At 35.2% G+C, this 8,305-nt stretch overlaps 1 pseudogene; it reads right to left on the bottom strand.

Moving 5' to 3' along the window:
• Window positions 1-1,410: 1,410 nt before the first annotated feature.
• LOC120172258 lies at window positions 1,411-6,376 on the bottom strand (annotated as a pseudogene).
• Between the last annotated feature and the right edge of the window lie 1,929 nt (window positions 6,377-8,305).

The following is an 8,305-nucleotide window of genomic DNA, read 5'->3' as shown; positions in this document are numbered from 1 at the left end:
AGATATGTGAAGAGTACAATTGACTATGGTCCTTTGTACAAGAAAGGTGAAGACTGCAAGTTAGTTGGTTATTGTGATGCTGGTTATGCAGGAGATCATGACACCGAAGATCAACAACTGGGTATGAGTTTAAGCTTGGCTCCGGAACAATTTCTTGGTGTAGCAAGAGACAACCGACTGTGTCCTTGTCAACTACGGAAGCAGAGTACTGAGTAGCAGCAATGACAGCTCAAGAAAGCACGTGAATGATACAACTAATGAATGATCTACATCAACCAGTAGATTATGCAGTTATGTTGTACTATGACAACCAATCGGCAATTCGGCTGGCGGAGAATCCTGTTTTTTATGCAAGAACTAAACATGTGGAAGTACATTACCACTTTGTTAGGGAAAGAGTTCTGTAAGAAGAGATTGAGATGAGACAAATCAAGACAGATCAGCAAATTGTTGACTTGTTTACAAAAAGCTTAAGTGTTGGAAAGTTTGAACATTTCCGTCGTCAGCTTGGCGTAATTCAAAGAATGGGGCTAACATTGAGGGGGAGTGTTAAGAAGTCAATATTAGCCTAAGTATGTCTACACCTAAATTAATTTGATGTCATTTCTTATATCAATTTAGTTTTGATAGCATTACTTATATCAATTTAGTTTTGATAGCATTGCTACATCAATTTAGTTAGGTGAAAATTAGGTATTTTTCTCATTTTTAATTTCAATGGTTTAAATTATTTTGTGGTTATTTTAATGAGTGGTTTAGATTGGTTTTGTAACCTATAAATACCCCATTTGTATTTGAGTTTTATCATCCAACAATAAAAGCTTCATTATAAGCATTTGAATGATTTTAAGAGTTCTTTCTCTTTTGCAATTTTGTGAGATTATTCTAAAGAGAGTTTTTTTCTTCTTGATCAATTAGAGTTTTTACTCTATTTTGATTCAACAATGATCGCACTAGAAGGGTTCCTAGGGTTTTCGTCAATAATGCTCTCTTTCGTCGGGATTCACTGATAACTAATATAAGTATTTTATATTATAATTAAGTACACTAATAGTATTAGTATTACCTATTAGACTTTAATTTTTAAATCGAGATTAAATTCCTGAAACTAAAAACGAAGGAAGTAAAACTCAAAAGAGTATCGGAACTGAAAGCATGATTAAACTTATCCAAGTATTTATACAATTAACACATGTTAGTACGAATAGGCATACGCATACACAAAATTTGGACGGTTATGTAATTTTTCGATTCAATCATCGACCAATCGAATACGCATATACACTTGATTGGCAACTGTAGTTAATCTTACAAGACATCACAAAACATAGAGCATGAGGAGACAATTAGCATATAACATTAGTTCATATACAAAAGTTTTCATACAAATATGAATGTTGGCATAATCTGAGAGAGTACGACATTAAACACCACTGCCTCAATTCTTATCCACGAATTGTTATATTATGCTTTCATGAGAAAAAAAGAAAAGGGTGAATGAAGAAGAATTACAAGGCATTTGCACATAGTTTACTTGGAAAACAGCTGCCGCCGCCGCCTGCTTTGCTTGGCTCGTAAGCTACCTTCTTCGCCAATCACAATCTCGTTAACTAAATCTTTAAAGACCAATCTTTCAACATCGAGCACCATCCCAGAAATCTCACCGTTAAAATCTGTCCAATTCTCCGATCGATTCTTTATGTCTTCCCACAATATGCTTTTCAGACCATCCTCATTTTCCTCCAGTTCACACTTTGCTTTCCTGGATTGAAGCTGCTCGATCTCGAAACACAGTTCTTTTAGAAGCTGATGTGCAGTGAGGGACTTCTTTGCCAACTTGCCCAATATTATCCTAGGCTCTGGAAATGCTCCAAATAGAGCCAGCTTTCCCACTAGAATTTCATTAACAGAATCAAATATAAGCTTTCGATAGAATTTCTCATGGTCCAGCTTTGAATGGGAAATATTTCTGGTTTTACTCGTTTCTTTCAATAACAAAGAGCTTGATTTGGTTTGCTCCAAAACTATAAACAGCTCAGGGTTGATGGGATGGCCTGATGGATGAAGCTGAAATGTTGTCAAGCCAGAACCGAGATCTTTCAGTAGAAGACCAGAGGCTAATAATATTTCAGAAATATATCTGTGATCGGGATTTGTGTTTCCACAAAGAGAGGCAATATAATCCGTACTGGCTTCATCATGTTCGGAGTTCAGTCTTCTAAGTTTTTGGACCAAATGTTCGATGTTCTGTAGTTTCTTGCGATTAATCTCGGATGTAAGACCAGACCCAACGTTGTTAGCCGTGCACTTATCTGCAGGGTTCCATTGCTCATCATTGTGATCTTTGTTCAAACCTTCAGCACCATTACCTGATACAATGCATAGTCAAGAGAGATTTTAAGTTCATTGATCCCTTTGTGACAATTGTTTCTCTTTCGGGATGATGTGATCTTGAGGGGGTATAAATGCTCAAAAAGCATTCGGAATTTTACTATATTTACAACAACAGCTATGGTGGCGACCACAATGAAATGATGACGGCTATCGTACTTGTAAATCTGAGTACAATGACAACTAGTATGCATTGCATTAAAATTTTATATTGGTATGCGAAAAAATATTCAATAATGAAAAATAAAAAATGCGTTGAATGGATAAACCGAGCAGCATTTGCATCTTCGTCTAATTCACAACAGATTGTATGTCCAAATCAAGTATCTTAGGAAACAGAATTGTTACCTTCAGAAGTGTTTGATAGCTGCTTTATTGGAGATGGTTCATCATCTCCATAAATCGAGGTATCAAGGACAGAAACCGGACTTGGATGTTCCGGAGCAACCATGGCAGGTTCTTCTATCGATTCATCCTCAAAATTCTCAATGTTGATTTCTGCATGTATGGTAATAAAAGGTAACCGAAAAGGAAAAAAATTGAATGAACTGTAAAGACTGTAAATAAAATGTCACCTTCGGCATTATGCTGGAAATTGAACATTTCGAAGCCATCACGGATGGGCTTTGACTACCAGTGATCACGATAGATCTTTCATGACTGGGTGCTTCGGCATCTAACTTTGACTGCAAGATGATACTGATGTCTGATTGCAGAAAAATGTCGCCTCCTTGGTGACTAGAAGTCCATGATTCTGTACTTATCTGACTCAGTTGGTCACCACACTGCAGCACGGCGGGAGATTTTGGTCTATGTTTACCACCAGAGGTACCCGACTCGGACAAATGCCCGTGGTATTGCCTTCTGGGTTTGCTTGGATCAGGTGGTACATTAGGCGGACGTGATCGCCTGTCCGATTCAAGCTTTTTCGGCTGCAGTCTCCGGCTCGCCTGTCCAGAATTCTTTACTGAAGTTGCAGTACTTTCTTTTGAAGATTTCATTGAAAACTGTATGGCTTTAATATTCTTGCTAATAGCTCTCTTATCAGTAGAGCTGAAAGCAGAATTGCTACTACTGTTTCTGGCAGTTCGATCTCGAGTTGCTCGACCATCTATTGAACCTTTTTTGTTATCTACAGACCCCCCACTTTGAACCTTGGGAAAACTGGAAAATTCGTCTTCGGGATTACTTCCGAAGCATGAATACCAACTTTCTCAACAAGTTTTCAGGTTTCATGATCACAATAGGAGATTCGTATGTTCTATAGCATCTGAATCCACTTTAGAGGAGGTTTTGATGCGAGTGTTCTGTGGACTTTGCTGACCTCTCGGATTCTGACCAGTGCTCGTACATTTTGGTTTATTGTCTCTTTGATTCACCAAGGTGTCCGCTTGTTCTTCTTTCTGGGTCTCAAGGAGTCCTTTTGCTTGCATTGCTTCTATTATCTGTTGAAGAGCTCTGAGATCCTTTCCAGATTGTTTAAATTCCAGATCTTTCAATTTGTTCTCAATCTCACTATAAACTGAAGGAAAAGTATTTGGATCATTGACCGGAACTTTTACATGTTTCAGAGGTTGTTTCTGAGAGCCTTGACTTCCACCGACATGTTTCCATGGTGCTGGCTCAATCGGGAACCTTGAACTAGAAATAGGTTTCATGATCAAATCAGGATTTTTCCACCGTGGTGATGCTGGGTCTTTCAATGAGCTTCTTGTGGAGTTAGTTCCGGTCGGCCTGCTTGGATCATTTGCTCTTAGTGACCGTAAGAAAGGATTGTTATCTTCAACCAAGCAGGTTTTACTAACACCCAACTGACCATCACCAGCTGAGGAAGAACTCGGAAACGACTCCAGGCCCATCAGCTTGGCTATAACATTAGGAGGGCGCTTCTGGGGTCCCGATGATTGGGGTGGATTAGTAACTCCACCGTCCAAATTGCCACTACTTTGAAAACTTTCCGTAAGATGATCTGAACCCCTCGTTGACTTTTCACAACTATCCAAAGAATATCTTGGCAGAACTTTAAGCTTTGGTGCAGATTTGAAGGTGTCTCGTGATTTGAAAGATAAATGATTAACCTCTCTTCCATCATAAGAAAATCGAGGAGCGTTAGCATCCCTTGAAATCGAGTTCCAAGAACCATTTGCTTCATGTGATGATCTTTGAAGTTCCCTAGCTTCATTGTTGTAGTACCAAGGTGCTTCCCGAAGTTTAGCAAGAACTCTAAGAGACTCCAACTCATCACGCACATTTTGCTTTCCATTGATCCCGACACCATAAGACCCATCCACTGATTTAGGAAGCTGAAATGGCCTCGACGAATCTCTATCCTTCACCATACTACCCGGTACTTCCTCTCTGGCTGTTGTTTGAACCAATAGTCCTCTGGCTTCTCTATACATCGACTCCTTGACCACATCTCGGAGGCCAATGCATTGATATCCTACATGCGGAGAAGAACTTGATTGGTCCATGACCATTTCCTCGTGAGGAGTTTCGGGGAAAGGGACCTCTTGCTGAGCCGTCTTGTTATACTCCAGTGATGAGAAGAAGATGAGCGTGATGACGAAAAATAGGCTCTCAAAGATTCCGTCGAAATCCTTTGTTTCTCACTCCCACTTCTGTTTATCTTCGTTTCCTGGAAATCAAAAGAATGTACGGACAGATTTCCATACAAAAATGGCATCACCTAATCAACTTTTCCGTAACTAAAGAAGCAATTTGAGTACTCATAGTCATCGTGCAATTTCAGAGAGTTTCTTGTGAACATAGTCACAGCCGAGGCATCAATATAAATCCACTCAATCTCACATGACATAAAAATGGTAGTGGGACGGGAGGGGGTGAGAAAATGCAGAGCATATTTCCGGGGACTTACCGTAGCAGTTTGTCGATGAAAGGCATTACTCGAATCCCCTTCATGGATACCATTGTTTAACTGGGAATTACCTAGAAATGCATGAAAGAAATGTTTGAGAGCACAAAGAACAAAGGAATGAAAATAGAAAACTGGGACTGTGCTTTAGATAGAAACGGCTTCGATAAAACAATGATTGAATTACTGTACTAATTCCACGTTCATGCATCATTGCACAGATAGAAAACAGTTGAAATCAAGACAATTACAGTGCATTTCTTAGGTGTTCTGGAAGTCAATTATTGTCAAACAAATCGATATGGACCCTTAGTTGCAGCATAGGCCGATTCGTAATAGTAACAATTGCTATAAGATAAGGCCAATGCAGGTGACAATGAATTATAAAACTAAAACAAAAGAGAAAATTGACACAATTTTCACTCAAACATTGCATCAATCACAGAAAAGTAAATTATATTTCAGTAAATGATATACCTGCTTGAAGATTCCCATGGCCGAGGCGCTTGGAGGTAAGCTTATGGTGATCATCAAAGATTTGATAAGCCCCAACCATGTATCCCATTTGTTTCTGCAAATCTGGATTCTCATCTGCTAATGAATGCAGAAGTTTTGCAGCCATGATGTTGTTCAATCAATTGAACCTAAATCCTCCAATTCTTGATTCAAATAAGGGGAATTGCAGCCATTATCTCCTCTTTTCACCATACAAATCAGATCAAATCTCTTTTTCCGTGTGAACTATCAAAGCCAGAATACAAGTCAAGAACCAACAGAAAAACAATTCCCCTTGAGCAATCCCACATTAACTTCAAAGATCAAACACAAGAGAGGCAAAAAGAAGTTACCCAGAAACCACAAAGTTGACTCCAGTGAACAGTATATATATACACACACACTTAAAAAGGATTCCTTCCTCCTTGAGGCAAACCAGACAATGCCCGGTGTTAGAATGTCATAAGAATACAACCAAAAAGGAAAAGGGAAGGGACCCAATACGCCATTTCACAATAGCGAAACACCCATTTGTCGAACAAGGAAAAAATGGAAGAAGAGTGATGGTGTTGTTTGTGAGGAATGTGAAATAGGGCAAAGAGGCGACAAAAATTGAGAGAAAAATGAGAGAGAGAGAGAGAGAGAGAGAGGTGAGATGTGATCTTATCTGAGGAATGCATGTGGGAAAGGGATGAAATAGCTGTCTTTGCATGTGATTCTTTATGTGAGACTAATATACGGTTAATATATGACGTTATCAGATATTAAAAGATATTTAATAAATTTGATTTAGTGTTATTATATTAATAAATTAATAAGTTTTAGGTAAAAATATTAAAAATTATTAAAAATTTAGTAATCGGTAAACTTTGATTATCGGTAAGTGACGATATATATATATAAATGTTTATATTATTTTAATGTGGAAAACATTAATTTAAGGTTATCTTTTGAGTGAGTTTTAATATATTAATTTAATAATTATACGTTTTAATGATTTATTTTTATGTTACGGTATATATTATTATTAAATTAAAAATAATAAAATAAATATTATATATTTATTATTATCTTTGGTTAAAATTATTAAATTTAAATTCTAAATAATATTTTATAAAATATCTAAACAATTAAATAATTTTTTGTATAAATAAAATTATTAAATTAATATTTTAGGTGGAAAACATGAAGTACTATTAAAAAATTTTGAAAAATAAATTACATAACTTTAAACAAAGTATCGATACATGTAAAAAAATTATTTATACTTTCAACATATTAGGTAGCTCTTTTCTGATGTTGTCATAATGAAACCGGTTTTGTCATATTTTTACATGTTATATTGTAAAGTATCGATATATTTTTATAAAAAAAATCGATACTTTCAACATATAAAGTAGCTCTTTACCGGTTTTGTCATAATGAAGCTGGTTTTTCTTATTTTTATTTGTTATATTGTAAAGTATCGATAGATTTTTATAAAAAGGATCGATACTTTCAACATATCAGGTAGTTCTTTACCGGTTTTGTCATAATAAAACTGGTTTTATCTTATTTTTACATGTTATATTGTAAAGTATCGATATATTTTTATAAAAATGATCGATAATTTCAACATATCAAGTAGCTCTTTACCGGTTTTGTCATAATGAAATGGTTTTGTCATATTTTTACATGTTATATTGTAAAGTATCAATACATTTTTATAAAATGGATCGATACTTTCAACATATTAGGTAACTCTTTACCGTTTTGTCATAATAAACTGGTTTTGTCATATTTTTACCTTTTATATTGTAAAGTATCGATACATTTTTATAAAGTATCGATACTTTTAACATATCAGGTAGCTCTTTACCGGTTTTGTCATAATGAAATTGGTTTTGTCATATTTTTACTGTTATATTGTAAAGTATCGATACATTTTTATAAAGTATCGATACTTTATAGGCGCTATTACTGTTTTTCTTTTAAATTCCAAAAGTGCGATACTTATTTAAATGAATCAATACTTTCAACATATCTGGTAGGTAGTTTAATGTAATAGGTAGCGTCTATTTTTTTTACCGTTTACATTATTAGCAACCTTCAAAAAAACCGGTAGGTATTTTAATGTAATATGTAGCACTATTTTTTTTTACCGTTTACATTATTAGCAACCTTCAAAAAATCGATAGGTATTTTAATGTAATAGGTAGCGCTATTTTCTTACCGTTTACATTATTAACAACCTTAAAAACGGTGGTATTTTAATGTAATAGGTAGTTTAAATTTTGTTAACATGTATTCCTAAGGTAAGTTTATCATAACTTATAACAAATTAAGTAAGTATATTTTGTTACATAAGCGCTACCTAATATATTATTATGTTTGATAATGTTTCTAGTAATTAATTGGTTATGTTATCATTGGTAACATTTTAAGCGTTTACCTAATATGTTGTAATAACAAATTAAGTAATTAATTATTTTATTATATAAGCGTTATCTATTACGTTATATAAGCGCTACCTAAAATGTTATTGTGCTTGATAATGTTTCTAGT

The sequence above is a fragment of the Hibiscus syriacus genome, unplaced genomic scaffold (assembly GCF_006381635.1).
Source record: "Hibiscus syriacus cultivar Baekdansim isolate YM2019G1 unplaced genomic scaffold, ASM638163v2 tig00111847_pilon, whole genome shotgun sequence".
NCBI classification, from domain to species: domain Eukaryota; kingdom Viridiplantae; phylum Streptophyta; class Magnoliopsida; order Malvales; family Malvaceae; genus Hibiscus; species Hibiscus syriacus.
This window is presented reverse-complemented; position numbering and strand designations above follow the sequence as displayed.